Here is a 15,971-nt window from a genome sequence, read left to right as displayed (position 1 = left end):
AGTTACAATAGCAGAAGAAGGCTACACAGTTTCCAGAATAGAAAAATGATTCACATAAAACCTAAAAATCTCAGAAATAGGCTCAACATAAGATTATAAGTGTGTAGAAGTATGTATGTATATGTATGCAGGTATGTATGTAATTTACCATTCCATAAAGTTGTCTTTTTCAAATTCTAGAATAATTTATATCACCTACCTACTTATACTGGGAAGATGATAGTAGTTTGTATCTAGCAGTTACTACAACAAAATAAAGCTTCTATTTCCAACATGTAGCAAAATAAAACCAAAGTGAAAAAGTTCAAATGTGAAATTTTAAATAAGCTAACAAATGTAAAAATATTCGCATAAATTGCATAAGAATATTAAAGAGTATATGGAAAATGCTAAAGGCAGAAATCATAAGATAATATTTTTAATAAAAATAAACTTCTATAAAAGAATTATCTCAAAATTAAAAGTCAACTGGTCTTTCAAAATATTTTCCAACAAAAAGACCAAAGCTGAAGGCATCAAACTACCCAACTTAAAACTAGACTACAGGACTACAATAACCAAAACGGCATGGTACTGGTAAGAAAACAGGCACATAGATCAATGGAACAGAATAGAGAGTCCAGAAATAAGGCCACAAACCTACAACTATATGATCTTTGACAAAGCTGACAAAAACAAGCAATGGTTTGAAAAGGACTCCCTATTTAATAAATGGTGCTGGGGTAACTGGCTAGCCATATGCAAAAGGTTGAAATCAGACCCCTTCTTTACGCCATATACAAAAAACTCAGGATAAATTAAAGTAAATCTCAAATACTATTCTGGACATAAAATTAGGTAAAGATTTTGTGACAAAGATGCTAAAAGCAATTGCAATCAAAACAAAAATTGACAAATGGGATCTAATTAAACTAAAAAGTTTCCACACAGCAGAAGAAACTGTCACCAGAGTAAACAGACAACCAACAGAATGGGAGAAAATTTTTGCAAGCTTTGCATCTGACAGAATTCTAATATCCAGCATGCTATGGTTTGGCTGTGTCCCCATCCAAATCTCATCTTTAATTCCCACGTGTTAAGGGAGGAGCCCAGTAGGAGGTAATTGAATCATGGGGGCAAGTCTTTCCCATGCTGTTCTCATAGTAGTGAGTAGTAAGTCTCACGAGATATGATGGTTATGGGAACAGGAAGTTTCCCTGTGCAGGCTCTCTTCTCATTTCTGCCACCATGTGAGATGTGCCTTTCACCTTCCTCCATGATTGTGAGGCCTCCCCAGCCACGTGGAACTATAAGTTGATTAAACCTCTTTCTTTGGTCAATTCCCCTGTCTTGGGTATGTTTTTATCAGCAGCATGAAAATGGACTAATACATAGCATCTATAAGGAACTTAATACAAGAAAAAAACAAACAACCCTCTTAAAAAGTGGACAAAGGACATGAACAGACACTTCTCTAAAGAAGGCATACATGAGACCAACAAGCACATACGAAAAAACTTTCAATATCACTGCTCATTAGAGAAATGCAAATCAAAACCACCATGAAATATCATCTCACAGCAGTCAGAATAGCTACTATTAATAAGTCAAAAAAAAAAAGATGCTCAGGTGGTTTCAGAGAACAAGGAATAATTATACACTATTAGAGGGAATGTAAATTAGTTCAACCATTGTTGAAAAATCTGTGGCAATTTCTGAAAGAGCTAAAAACACAAGTACCATTCTACCCAGCAATCCCATTACTGGGTGTATACCCAAAGCAATATAAATCATTATATTACAAAGATACATGCATGTGTATGTTCGTTGAAGCACTATTCACAATAGCAAAGACATGGAATTAACTTAAATGCCCACCAGTGGTACACTGGATAAACAAAATGTGATGCCTGGGTGCAGTGGCTCATGCCTGTGATCCCAGCACTTCAGGAGCCCGAGGTGGGTGAATCACCTGACGTCAGGAGTTTGAGACCTGGCCAACATAGTGAAACCCTGTCTCTACTAAAAATACAAAAAATTAGCTGGGCTTGGTGGCAGGCACCTGTAATCCCAGCTACTTGAGAGGCTGAGGCAGGAGAATAGCTTGAACCCAGGAGGTGGAGGTTGCAGTGAGCTGAGATCATGAAACATATATATCATGGAATGCTATGCAGCCATAAAAAAGAATGACATCATGTCCTTTGCAGGGCCATGGATGGAGCTGGAGGCCATTATTTTTAGCAAGCTAGCACAAGAACTGAAAACCAAATACAGTACATTCTCACTTATAAGTGGGAGCAAAATGATGAGAACACATAGGCACATAGAGAGGAACAGCACACACTGGGGCCTATCAGAGGGTGGAGGATGGGAGGTAGGAGAGGATCAGGAAAGATATCTAATGAGTACTAGGCTTAATACCTGGGTGGGGAAATAATCAGTAAAGCAAACCCCAATGATACAAGTTTATCTATATAACAAACCTGCACATGTACTCCTGAACTTAAAAGTTAAAACAATTGCAACATAAACAATTCCAAATGTGTAATATATCTCATATATGAAGACTTCTAAAAAGATAAATTGGTGAGTCCATTTTTGTAACATTATTGAAATGGCAAAATTAAACAGATGGAGAAGAGATAAATGGTGTCTAGTGGTTAGGTATGGTGAGGAGAGAAGGGTGGCTGTGACTATAAAGGGTTACCACAAGTGAAATTTCAGTTCTGTATCCTGAATATACTGTGGTTATAAAAAATAATAAAAATGAACAGGCTGGGCGTGGTGGCTCACGCTTGTAATCCCAGCACTTTGGGAGGCCGAGGCGGGTGGATCATGAGGTCAGGAGATCGAGACCATCCTGGCCAACATGGTGAAACCCCGTCTCTACTAAAAATACAAAAAATTAGCCGGGCGTGGTGGCGGGCGCCTGTAGTCCCAGCTACATGGAGAGGCTGAGGCAGGAGAATGGTGTGAACCTGGGAGGCGGAGCTTGCAGTGAGCAGAGATCACGCCACTGCACTCCAGCCTGGGCGACAGAGCAAGACTCCATCTCAAAAAAAAATAAATAAATAAATAAAATAAAATAAAATAAAATACATAATAAAAATGATGTGGAACTATACACACACTATACCAACTTCCTAATTTTGATATCGTTTCATATTTAGGCAAGATATAAATATTGTGGAAAACTAGATGAAGGTTATATGGGAACTTTGACCTGTTTCTGCAATGTTCCAGGAATCTATAGTTTTCTCAAAATAAAAAGTTGAAAAAGTAAATAACATAGAAAATCATGAGAAAAGTGGTCAAGGTTTTATAAACAAAAATTGTATATACACATTTACACACAAATACAAAATAAATAAAAATACCCAATAATCATGTTTTATTCCTCAGTAATCAAATCATTCTAATGAAAACGGTAAAGATAATCTTGTTCTTTCTTAATTTATTAAATTGGCAAAAAAAATTCTTGGGTGTGAGAAAGTGGAAATTCTTACACTCTACTGCCAGTTTAAGCTCTGAGAAACTATGTATCAGATATAAAAAGACTAAAATTGCACATTCTTAATCCCAGCAATTCTTTTGTGTTGTTTATCATAAGAAAATGATAAAGGAAGTCTTTATACATGTAATCTTAAGGTTATATATTAAAGTATAATTTATAAAAGCTAAAAATTTCAAAAGCCCAAATATGGAACAAATGAAACCTGGTGATTATCAAAAATTTATTAGAGTAATTTGCAAAGGTCAATGATCCATATATTTTGTTATCGAGTAATTGCCAGAGATGTAGAAAAAAGAAATACTTCTGTGCATATGTGTGTGTTGAAAACACATATATCTAAAATAATTTTGCGATGGAATTATCAGTAATATGTATTTTGTATTATATCAATTCTCATCTTTGTTCTACTTTCTTAAATGACGTGTATTTTCTTAATTAGAAAAATGTTATTTATCTTAGTTTAAAATGTATTTAAAGAAAGAGCCTATCCTATCCACATCAAGTGGTTATAAAATTCTATTTTGAAAATGTATTCATGGCTCTCTGTTTCACAAGCTAAAATGACTTACCTCCTGTATGGCAACATAAAATGTTATTAGCAATTTTATACTAATGCATGAATACGACATTGGACATTATCGGTTATTTTAAGATTTGTTGGCTTTTTACTTGTATAATTTAGCCAGACTATGGTGTCTTCAGGAAGAAAGCCCACACCTTTTCTTTTCCTATTCTTGTCTAAAACAACATCGTCAATCTAGTTAACAGTGAATAAGAATATTAGAGACATGTGTGACAATTGATGTGGAAAAATTAGGTTCCTGCTGGCAATTACCCATCAAGAGCAGATTGACTGATTGCCAGAGTTGAAACACATGCAAACTGTCAGCCATCACAATAGGGCAAATATCCCAGAACTTTGGTGCAACGTCAGGTAGAAATTTTGTTTTCACTGCTGGGAACCTGCCCTCGATGCTACACATTCATAATCTTCTGCCATCAAGCCAGGTCTACCCATTCGGATATGTCCATCATTCCAGCAGCCAAATATATGTCCTGTCAAATACATTCAATGGCTCTCATGATAAGTTGGACAAGAAGTGACATGCTCCACATGATTGAGTAGAAGGACATATCATACACAATTCCTGCTGTCATACTTTGTCATTCTATTTCTATATCTAGGTGAGGGACTTAACCTTGACATTTCCTAAGTTCAGATATTATGGCCAAATAATAGAAAAGATAAATGTAAAAACTATTTTAATAAATTGCATATAAAATACAAGTATGATGATGAACTAAGTCAAATAATGAAATTAGTTTACTTTCTTTTGTAATGCATAAGTGAAGTTTGCTGATTTTTTTTTTTTTTTTTTGAAACAGGGTCTCACTCTGTTGCCCAGGATGGAGTACAGTGGTGTGAATCTCGGCTCACTGCAACCTCCGCCTCCTGTGTTCAAGTGATATGCCTGCCTCAGCCTCCCGAGTAGCTAGGATTACAGACATCCACCACCACACCCAGCTAACTTTTGTATTTTTAGTAGAGGTGGGGTTTCACCATGTTGGCCGGGCTGGTCTCAAACTCCTGACCTCAGGTGATCCACCTGCCTCACCCTCCCAAAAATGCTGGGATCACAGGTGTGAGCCACTGCACCCAGCCAAGTTTGCTGATTTTTAATTTTGAAAACAAGCGTACCAAGATTCAGTGATAAGAAAATCAAAATGGAATGCAGGTGAAATTCAACTTCAAATTTTGCCTAAATTGCCAAAGGCATCCTAAGATTGAGCAACCTGCTGATATGTTTGTAGGTATTATCTCCTTTAATATGAAAATGTGTTTCTCATTACACAAATGAAATATCTGTAAATCAACATGGTCACTGTATTCAAAGGGCATTAATCAAAATTCTGGGCAGGGGAAAACATCTATCCGTGGCAGATAATACATTCTTAGCCATGAGAAGTAGCTGTGTGAGTATTTCCTTCATCTCAGATTTTTTTGAAGTCTCTACGGACAGAACTGGGTTGGTGTGGTCTCACCAACTTTTCCAGCTAAAACTTCTTTTACTCTCTATCTCAGTGACATGAGAAAGGTGAAAACACTTCTGGTTCCCTCTGAAGCTTCTCTGTAATTGTTTTATAATATTTCATTGAAAGACAGAGAGAGAGTAAAAAGGAAGGGGGGAGAAAGAGAGAGCAAGAGACAAAAAAAGAAAACCAACTTCCTCCTTTTTGATACCATTCAGTTATTATTCTGGGGGCTGTTACAAAATTTTACATGGGCAATCACCTTCAAGATTATATCTGTTACTTAAGCCTACCTATTTTGACCCATCCAACATACTGGAATCACAGATTTTTGACCCTTCTCTCAGAAAACTTTATACTGTCCTCCCTGTAACACCCACACCTGTCATTTTTGTCATCTTACACTTTTCTCTGCGTTTCTAAAATCTTCTATTTTAACATAATTCTGAATACTCATCCCCATCTTACTGTATCTCCCTCACTCCCATTAGTCCTGTGCTTTGAGACTTACAAAGAAAACTTTTTTGTTTTTTCTTTTTCTTTGATCTTAAGGTTTTTAGAAACTTGGATCACTCTAATTAACACAACCAATTTTTCCCATGTCTTCATACTAATACTTGTCAACATGGTTTTTAAAATTGACTCACTTTCCTTCCTAAAATACATTCTTGTGAGAGAAACTAGTGAAGAGGGAAAAAATGTGCACGAGTGTAGAAAAGACGATGGTGCTTGATATAAAAAGTGGTACCCAGATTTAGAGAGAAGAGCTTGAAAATGCTTAGCAGAGCTGAGGTGAGTGGATGAGATTCCAAGAGAGTGAGTCAAAAAGGAAAAACAGACAGACTTGGAAGAAAGTAACTTCAGCCTTCATTTATTTGTTCATTAAGTATTTATCAAATATCTACTAGGATGCAGACAAAATCTAGACACTTGGATATTAACAGTGGACCAACCAAAAGCTCTGCCCTCATGTACTTCACATTCTGGTGCAGTCAGAAAACAGTAGACATAATAAGCATGCAAATTATACAGTGTGTTAAAAGGTTAAATCTGTTTTTTTTTAAAAAAAGAAGAAAACAAATGTAGAGCAGAGTAAAGGGCTATGGAGCAACAGATAAATTCATCTGGGTTGCCTGGGCAAAAGGGCAGTTTGGGCACTGTACCTGAGTCCAGCTCCTCAATGGTGTTCTTTCCCCTGGTAGTGAGAGGTGACAGCATGCTGGCAGCTCCTGGGCCTTGGCGCCCACTCTGGCCACGCTTGAGAAGCCCTTCAGCCCGCCGCTGCGCTGTAAGAACCCCTTTCTGGGCTGGCCAAGGCCGGAGCCGGCTCCCTCAGCTTGCAGGGAGGTGTGGAGGAAGAGGCGCGGGCGGAAACCAGGGCTGCGCGTGCCGCTTGTGGGCCAGCGCAAGTTCCAGGTGGGTGTGGGCTCGGCGGGCCCCGCCCTCCGAGCAGCCGGCCAAGCCGGCCCCGGGCGGTGAGGGGCTTAGCACCTGGGCCAGCAGCTACTGTGCTCGATTTCTCGCCCGGCCTTAGCTGCTTCCCCGGGGGGCAGGGCTCCAGACTGGCAGCCCGCCATGCCTGAGCCTCCCCACAACCCCCGTGCCCCACCCGTGGGCTCCTGTGCGCCCGAAGCCTCCCCGATGAGCCCAGTCCCGTCCACCGCCCGAGGGCTGAGGAGTACCGGCGCACGGCGCAGGACTCAGGACTCGCAGGCAGCTCCACCTGCGGCCCCCGTGCAAAATGCACTGGGTGAAGCCAGCTGGGCTTCTGAGTCTAGTGGGGACTTGGAGAACCTTTATGTCTAGCTCAGGGATTGTAAACGCACCAATCAGCACCCTGTCAAAACGGACTAATCACCTGTCTGTAAAACAGACCAATCGGCTCTCTGTAAAATGGACCAATCAGCAGGATGTGGGTGGGGCCAGATAAGGGCATAAAAGCAGGCTGCCAGAGCCAGCAGTGGCAACCTGCTGGGGTCCCCTTGCAGGGTGTGGAGAGTTTGTTCTTTTCCTCTTTGCAATAGCGCTTGAGGCTGCTCACCGTTTGGGTCCACACTGTCTTTATGAGCTGTAACGTTCACCACGAAGGTCTGCAGCTTCACTCTTGAAGCCAGCGAGACCATGAACCCACGAATCCACCGGGAGGAACGAACAACTCCAGACGCGCTACGTTAAGAGCTGTAACACTCACCGCGAAGGTCTGCAGCTTCACTCCTGAGCCAGCGAGACCACGAACCCACCAGAAGGAAGAAACTCCGAGCACATCCGGACATCAGAAGGAACAAACTCCGGACACGCCGCCTTTAAGAACTGTAACACTCACTGCGAGGCTCCGCGGCTTCATTCTTGAAGTGAGACCAAGAACCCACCAATTCCGGAAACAGTAGGAGGGTGGACAAATTCCCAAGAGTTCCAGAGTCTCAAGGTGCTGCAAAGCTGGCTTTCTCAGACAATCTTTATAGAACAGTTTCTAGGCATGTCTGCCTGACATTCCAGTAATTTGTGTTGCCCCCATTGACTCAGGTGTTTTCATGATGGTCCTTAAAAAGAAAGAGAAACATTGATGTGGAGATCTGCCCTGGATTGCAAGCTCATAATGCATATCCCACAGAATGTCCAGGCCTTAATCATGCTTCTCTCTGGAGAAAATGCTTGCTTCGTGAAACTCGTGCTTTCTTGTCTTTTTGTTGATCCCAGGTTTATAAGATTTCTGAACAATGCATGCTTATTAATCCAAGTAATATGATCTTGCAGAACACGTTCTAAGCCCTGATGCACATGAGATGGCAACTACAGAAGGACTTTTCTTGCTTAACAAACCTTTATCTCTTCCCCTTATACAGTTTTGAGATTTAATGTACATAGTCTTTTTCATTTGATTTATAATATAAAATTATTATGAAGTGCCTTTTACATATTTTTTAAGTATTCAAAATTGGCAAAGTTTTTAATTTAGATGTAGTCTAGTTTATTTTTTATTATAATTGTTATCTGTGCTTTTGTTGTAATACACAAAATCATTGCCAAATCCAATGTCATAAAACTTCCCCTTATATTTCTGCCTTAAGAGTTTTATAGTTTTAGGACTTAAGTTTAGACTTTGGTCCATTTTGAGTTGGTTTTTGTATATGGTGTTATGTGAGAGTTCAACTTCCTTTTGTCTATGTTCTTGAGTCTTTTCCCGGACTTTCTCACCCTTTCTATGACTGTCTTTCTATTCCAGTACCATTTCCATGTTGTCTTCGTTAGAGTGGCTGACCACACACATATACAGACACATCTGTTTCTATATACGGAAGTATAACGCCTCTGATACACTTCTTTACTCTTAATATATTAGATAATCTAAATCATACTGAATATGTATTGGAACGAATTGAATATATACCAGAATCCCCTGAAGGGCTTATTAATCCTGTGAATATGAGGCTTCAACGACATAATTTCTGATTCAGAAAGTCTGGTGTAAGCACTGAGAACTTATATTTCTAACAAGTTCCAAGTGATGCTGATATTGCTGTTTTGGGGAATCACCCTTTGAGAACCACGAGACTATGACACTTATTTTTCAGAATAAACTTTGTAATCATCTTTGCCATGTTGCAAGAAAAGCTAGTCATATTTTTTATCTGAACCACACTAATTCTTAAATTATTTTGAAGACATTGCCCTCATGAGCTTCTCTCGTGATTTTATCCTACAGACAAGATCAGTGTTTTGTTATTTGTCTCACCGACTGGATTTATTATAGGAAATCTCAGTTGACATGCACAACTAAATATTCAAATACTGCAAACACATTTATAGCTCATTATATGTACTCACTGAAAACAGATCAAATATTTTTTCTACCTGCTACCTAATTTTCTTATATCCTAAACAAATTTAGTTTATTAACAATCATAGTACTACGATGCATAGCTAAAGGATATGCATTTTTATTTCTATCCAGTCTACTGTACTGTTATCTTGTAGACCAAACATTGGTTTTATTTTATATATATATCTATATATATATATCCTTTTTCATATATATGATATATATACATACATACTCAACCCTGGTCATGTCCAACCCAGTATTTTCTCTTTAATATTCCTCCTGGTTTGTGGGTAGTTGAGGGAAAGCAAGATTAAGGTCCTAGACACATAGGACTAATACTCTGATCTATTCATTACAAAATATCTGGGCAAAAGAATTAAAAACAAAACAGGCTGGGCACAGTGGTTCACATTTATAATGCCAGCACTTTGGGAGGCCAAGGTTTAGAGGATTTATTGGGCCCAGGAGTTTGAGACCAGCCTGGGCAACATAGATCCTGTCACTACCAATAATAATAATAATAAATTAGCTAGGTGTGGTGACGTGTTTGTGGTCCCAGCTACTTGGGAGGCTGAAGTGTGAAGATCGCTTGAGCCCAGGAGGTTGACTCTGCAGTGAGCAGTGATTATGCCACCGCATCCAGTCTGGGCAACAGAGTGAGAGCCTGTCTTACAAAAAAAAAAAAAAAAAAAAAAGGAAAAAAAGAAAATGAAAAATAATGTAAAAACGAAACAGAATGGCAGCTGCCTATTTTTTGAGATGACACAAACCCTGTATTTGTTAGACTGAGGGAAGATGGTCAGGAGAGTAACAAATGATGCCCCCTACCTTGTTTCATGAAAAGATTCAGAACATGTCTTTCTGGTTATTACCACCCTGATACAAATTTATCAGTTTTATCTTGACTGCCACTTCTTTCTTCTTGGAAGTTGAAATTGGGATGCCTGCTGCTCTTACTTCATAGTGTTGTTGTAGCCCCTTCTCCCATATCTATGGCTAACTTAATTAGAAGCTAGAAAGGGGGCTGTGAGATACCATTTAAGCTTATTCCAAGTCTGGCTCTTTTATAATATAAGCCAATTTAATTCCAACTTGCTAAACAAATATTAGAAACCACCAAAAACTGGATAAAAAGTTGTTAATCAGAGTCATATGAATCAATTAATTTGTGCATATGTATAAGTCACTGAGAGACACAGAAATAAATTATTCTTATTAATACTTTTGATTTACTTAATCTTTTTCAAAATTCTAATCTTTTCTCAAACAGTCTTTAAAACAGCAAATAATTCAGAGTTTTTTCAGTACAACCAGAAACTTAAAATTAAGAAAACAAATTATATCTGTTTCACCCATACGAAGGAACATTAGGACATTAGTCTTTCAAAACAAACTGGTTGAAAAGCAGTCCCATATTTAGTGTTAATAATAAAATGCTTAGTACAGTCATTTACACCAAATGATAATTAATAATGTTTCTTTTAAATATTGTACTTCCTTATCTTCAACAAGTAATGCAAAATTGAGAAAGGAGAAATAAGTTTTTATAATGTAAGCATTTTAGCCTAAACATAATAAATGACTCTTTTTAAGGCTTTTCTAATGAATAAATCATGATTTCATAAATGGTGACAAGAAAAAATTACTGGAAATTTACTTACGAAATGAGTGTACTTGGCTTGCTTTTCTTTTTTAAATGTAGGATATTTTAATAATATCTACTTCTTTACTATGACTCACTTATTCCAACAGAAATTCTCATTAAGATTTAAAAAAACTTTCTCATAGGGCAGGGCACAATGAAAGCTCAGAAAGCAAATAATTTTTTGAAACTTGAAGGCAGGTTTTGATCATTGCATAGTTGGATTTTTTCTTCTGTTTTCAGAGTGAACATAGGATCCCAGAGAGGCAGCAAAGGAAACAGCTAGTCTCTGCAAGATGGCGACACTTTCTGTTTAGAAGAGTGTGAGGGCCTCCTTTAATGACCTAATACTGATCTTTAAAAGTCATTCTTTTATTTTAATATCTCTAAAGTTTTATTTTTAAGTTTACCTCTTATAAATGACAGGTTTGAGTTTTTGTTTTTTACCTAATTTTAGTGTTTGTTTAGCATATAAGAATAACTCTCCATCAGCTAAAGTAAAAAAAGGTTACCCACTAGGATCAAGGAAAAAGCAAATACATTCTTTCTCATCACTCCTATTCAACAGTGTTCCAGGAGTCTTAAATAGTACAATAAGACAAGAAAAAAAAAAAAACAGAAATTATACAGATAGGGAAGGAAGAATTATCACCATCTTTATTCACAGATCATTTGATTGCTATAAAGAAAATCTCAAAGAATCGAATCAATAGCAACAAAAACTACTAGAACTAATAGGTGAATACAGCAAACTTTCAAGACACAAGGTTAATGTACCAAAATTAATTGCTTCCTTATATACCAGCAACGAACAATTGGAATTTGAAATTTAAAACAATACAGTTTACATTTTTACACACAAATGGTATATCTTTTGAATATATATATATATATATATAGAAAGTTAAACAACCTAAATAGCCAGCAAAATGCTGAAAAAGAACAAAGTTGGAATATCCAGACTACTCAATTTCAAGACTTACTAGAAAACTACAATAATTAGTACAGAGTGATATTGGCAAAATAATGTGCATATTGATTAGAATCATGGGACAGAATAGAGAGTTCAAAAATAGACCCATGCAAATATAGTCAAACTATTTTCAAAAAGGAAAAAAAGAAAATAGAGAAAGAATACTGTTTTTAACAAAAGATTCTGGAAAAATTCAATGTCCATATGCAAAAAAAAAAAAAAAAGAGACAAAGAATCTAGAAGCTGATTTGATACATTTTACAAAAATTAACTCCAAGTTGAACATAGATCTAAATGTCACATGCAAAACTGTAAAATTTCTAGGAGAAATTATAGAAGAAAATCTAGATGAGCTTGGGTTTGGTGATAAATTTTAAACAAAACACCAAATGTGATCCACAAAAAATAAATGGTTGATTGGATTTCATTAAAATTGTCTGTTCTACAAAAGACACTGCTAAGAGAGTGAAAAGAGAAGTCACATACTGGTAGAAAATAGCTGCAAAACATTTATCTGATAAATAACTTATATTCATAATATCCAAAGAACTTTAAAAACTTTAAAAAGAGCCCTTAAAAGTTAAATCAGAAAACCAACAACCAAACTAAAAATTGGGAGAAAATCTCCACAGACACCCCACTAAAGAACATAGGCAGCAAATAAAAATATGAAGATATGTTTAATATTGTATTAGGCATATTAAATATGCTTTTTTATACATATATATGGGAATTGGCAATTAAAACAACGATATGCCACTACACACTGGTTGGAATAATTAAAATCCGAAAACCTTATCATTCTAATTGCTGATGAGGATACAGACGAACTGTCATTCATTGCTGCTGGGAAAGAAAAAGGCTACAGCTTCTCTGGAAATCCTTTTGGCTGTTTTTCACAAAACTAAATATAGTCTTATCATACAGTCAAGCCAATGTGCTCCTAAGTACCAACCAACTGATCTGAAAATTTGTCTCTTCATGAAAATCTGTATGTGAATGTTTATAGCAACTTCATTATCACCAATCAACTAAGATGGCCTTTAACAGGTGAATGAGTAAACAAACCAGGATATATCCATGCAATGGAACGTTATTCAATGATAAAAAGAAATAAGTGATGCAGCTATGAAAAAGACACACGAATCTTAAAACTTATATCGCTTAGTGAAAAAATACATTATTAAGAGATAATGTATTATATGACACTTGTACATACACAATGTGTACATTCCAAAAAAGACAAAACCATGGTGATAGTATAAAGATTTATAGTTGCCAGGGGTTTGTGGATAGGGTCGAGATAGTTAAATAGGTGAAGAATAGGGAATTTTTTAGGCCTGTGAAACTCTTGCACTTGCATACAAGTGCACTTATTTGTCAAAACCCATAGCACAAAAAATGAGTCCTAAAGTATGCAAATTAAAAAAAATCATTTAGGTGTTTAATAAGCCTGCGAGGTAAAGGCTCTTACTTTCTGCATTTTCAGATAAAATTGTGTTGTAGAGAGGATTAGCATCTCTCCATCTCTCAAAGTCAGAAAGTTAACAAATGGCCAGCAGAACTGAGAATGGAGATGAAGATTTCAAGTCAGTGACTGCAAAGCGACTTAGAAGTTGGTAAATAAATGACAGTTTTCTTAAGGAGACTGAATGCTTCAGGGTCCCGAACCTTAGAAAGTGACTATTTTAGAAATCTTAGAAAGTAGTGGCATCATAGATCACACACAAGATGTAGATACAGTTTTTTGTTTAAACTACCTGTAGTGGAATATTATCTCCCACACTGAATGAATGTGCAAAAAAAATAGTCAATTTGTGATAAATCTCAAAAATCACTTTCCTTCAAATATAAGTTCATTCTTAAGAATACTATTTCACTGGCTAAATTTATAGTTAATTCACACTGGCCATTGAATTACCAGTTTCTATCCACCTCTGGGAAGGGGGAGGATTGGAAAGAATAAAGATTGTTTGTGTTTGTTTAATTGATTTTGCAGGTGTTTGTGCTTGTGTGTATGCCTTTCAAAGCCCACAACCGGACAAGTAAAATAAAAATCAACACTCTGACTCAAAACATGTAGAAATGTTAAAATAAGAATGACAGCGTAATAAATTAAGAAGACAAAGAAAAATTAAGAAAAGAAAAGAGAAAGATGCAACAAGGAAGAAAGAAAGGGATAATTCCGGGCTAGAGAAAGTAACAGCAGAGATTGAGTGAATAAAAAATAAGTGTGAATGCATTACATAGAGGAAAAATAATCCAGGATGGAATAAATCAGCAAATGGAAAATTGGGATAACATGTTTTATTTGTTCAAATTAAAATTTCCAAACAAGTTCATAGGTAAAGACTTAACAAAAAATACTCTACAGGCCCGGTTGTGGTGGCTCATGCCTGTAATCCCAGAACTTTGGGAGGCCGAGGTGGGCGGATCACGAGGTCAAGAGATCGAGACTATCCTGGCCAACATAGTGAAACCCCGTGTGTACTAAAAATATAAAAATTAGCTGGGTGTGGTGGCGCGCGCCTGTAGTCCCAGCTACTTAGGAGGCTGAGGCACGAGAATCGTTTGAACCTTGGAGGCAGAGGTTGAAGTGAGCCAAGATCACGCCACTGCACTCCAGCCTGGTCACACACACACACACACACACACACAAAAGAGGCAATTAATATTGCTATATTAATTTTTTCTTTTAAATATTATTTTGATAGCATCAAACAAGAAATTAAATAGATTCTTCAAGCGCCTGGATCAAGATGCTGTGATATTCAGGTTGTCTGACTTTGCTAAAGCAGTTATCCCAAAAGATGCAAAAAAAAAAAAGAAAAAGAAAAAGGAAAACACACATTCAAAAACCAAAGATAAGGCTGGTATTCAGAATCCATGCTGCCTAATTCCTATATTAAAATAATGCTGAAAACAGTATTATTTTAATTAAAAGGTACATACTGGCCTATAATACGCTCTACTCTCTGGTTTTGCTATACTGATGTTAGCAAATAATGTTTAACAGTTGTTGTCTCAGCCCATTAACTTCTCCATCTGGTTATCTTATTATAGTGGCTCAGTAAATTAGTCAATGTTCTTATAACCTCCAGGAAACCCAGAACAGGTCATGTCTTTTGCTAGATTGACTGGAAATTGCTATCATTAGGTGGCGTGTCTGTATTCTCTCCAAGAGTTAATGGGCACAGCTGTAGAATGCGTCTAGGCCTGCAGCCTGGTTGTTTTTCTATCTCTCTGTGTAGACCCTGGAGCAAAGCAAAGATGAATGACCCAGGCATTTGCAGGTTTATTCCTGAAAATACTCCATTAGCCTCAACAGGTCTAGCTTTATCTTAACACTGAATTGCACTTGTCCATGAATATAATACCTTGAGTGGCTTGGTTCTGGGATGCTGTGTGATGTGTAAATGCCTAGCAGAGATATTTTAAGTCTTTATCATTACTATAGCTGCCATGTGACTGTAGATGACGTCATTGGGGATCAGATCCCTAACAGCCTTTATAATATTCTGTGACTTTTCTTTTTCATTTCTGAATGAGCATCTATTATATTAAATGGTTGCCAATAATTGAGATAACTGTGATTTTCTATAAACATTTTTCTTTTACTTGTAATATCCCACCCTATGTGCTAACCATATAAAAGTAGAAAGCTCGAACATTGTCAGTATGTTTTATAAATTGTTAACTATAAGAGAGAGACATTATAGTACATACAAAACTTTGGACAAATCTGAGGCAAAATTTAAGATTATAATGTCTACCATGTAAAACTTTGTATTATGATAATCTATATAAAATACCTAGCTCACTGGTTGAAATATACAGTGACACACTAAGATAAAGAGACCGCAAACGGGGATTAGTGAGAGGAGTAGACATGGCTGGACGTGGCTAAGGAATTTGCAATGATTACTTTAATTTCGGGAGGTAGCAAGATCAAATCAGTGCCTTGGGGAAGAATGAGCTGGCAATCTAGAGAAAATAAGCTTGTTTTTGG

Source organism: Symphalangus syndactylus, chromosome 14 (genome assembly GCF_028878055.3).
Source record: "Symphalangus syndactylus isolate Jambi chromosome 14, NHGRI_mSymSyn1-v2.1_pri, whole genome shotgun sequence".
Lineage (NCBI taxonomy): Eukaryota > Metazoa > Chordata > Mammalia > Primates > Hylobatidae > Symphalangus > Symphalangus syndactylus.
This window is presented reverse-complemented; position numbering follows the sequence as displayed.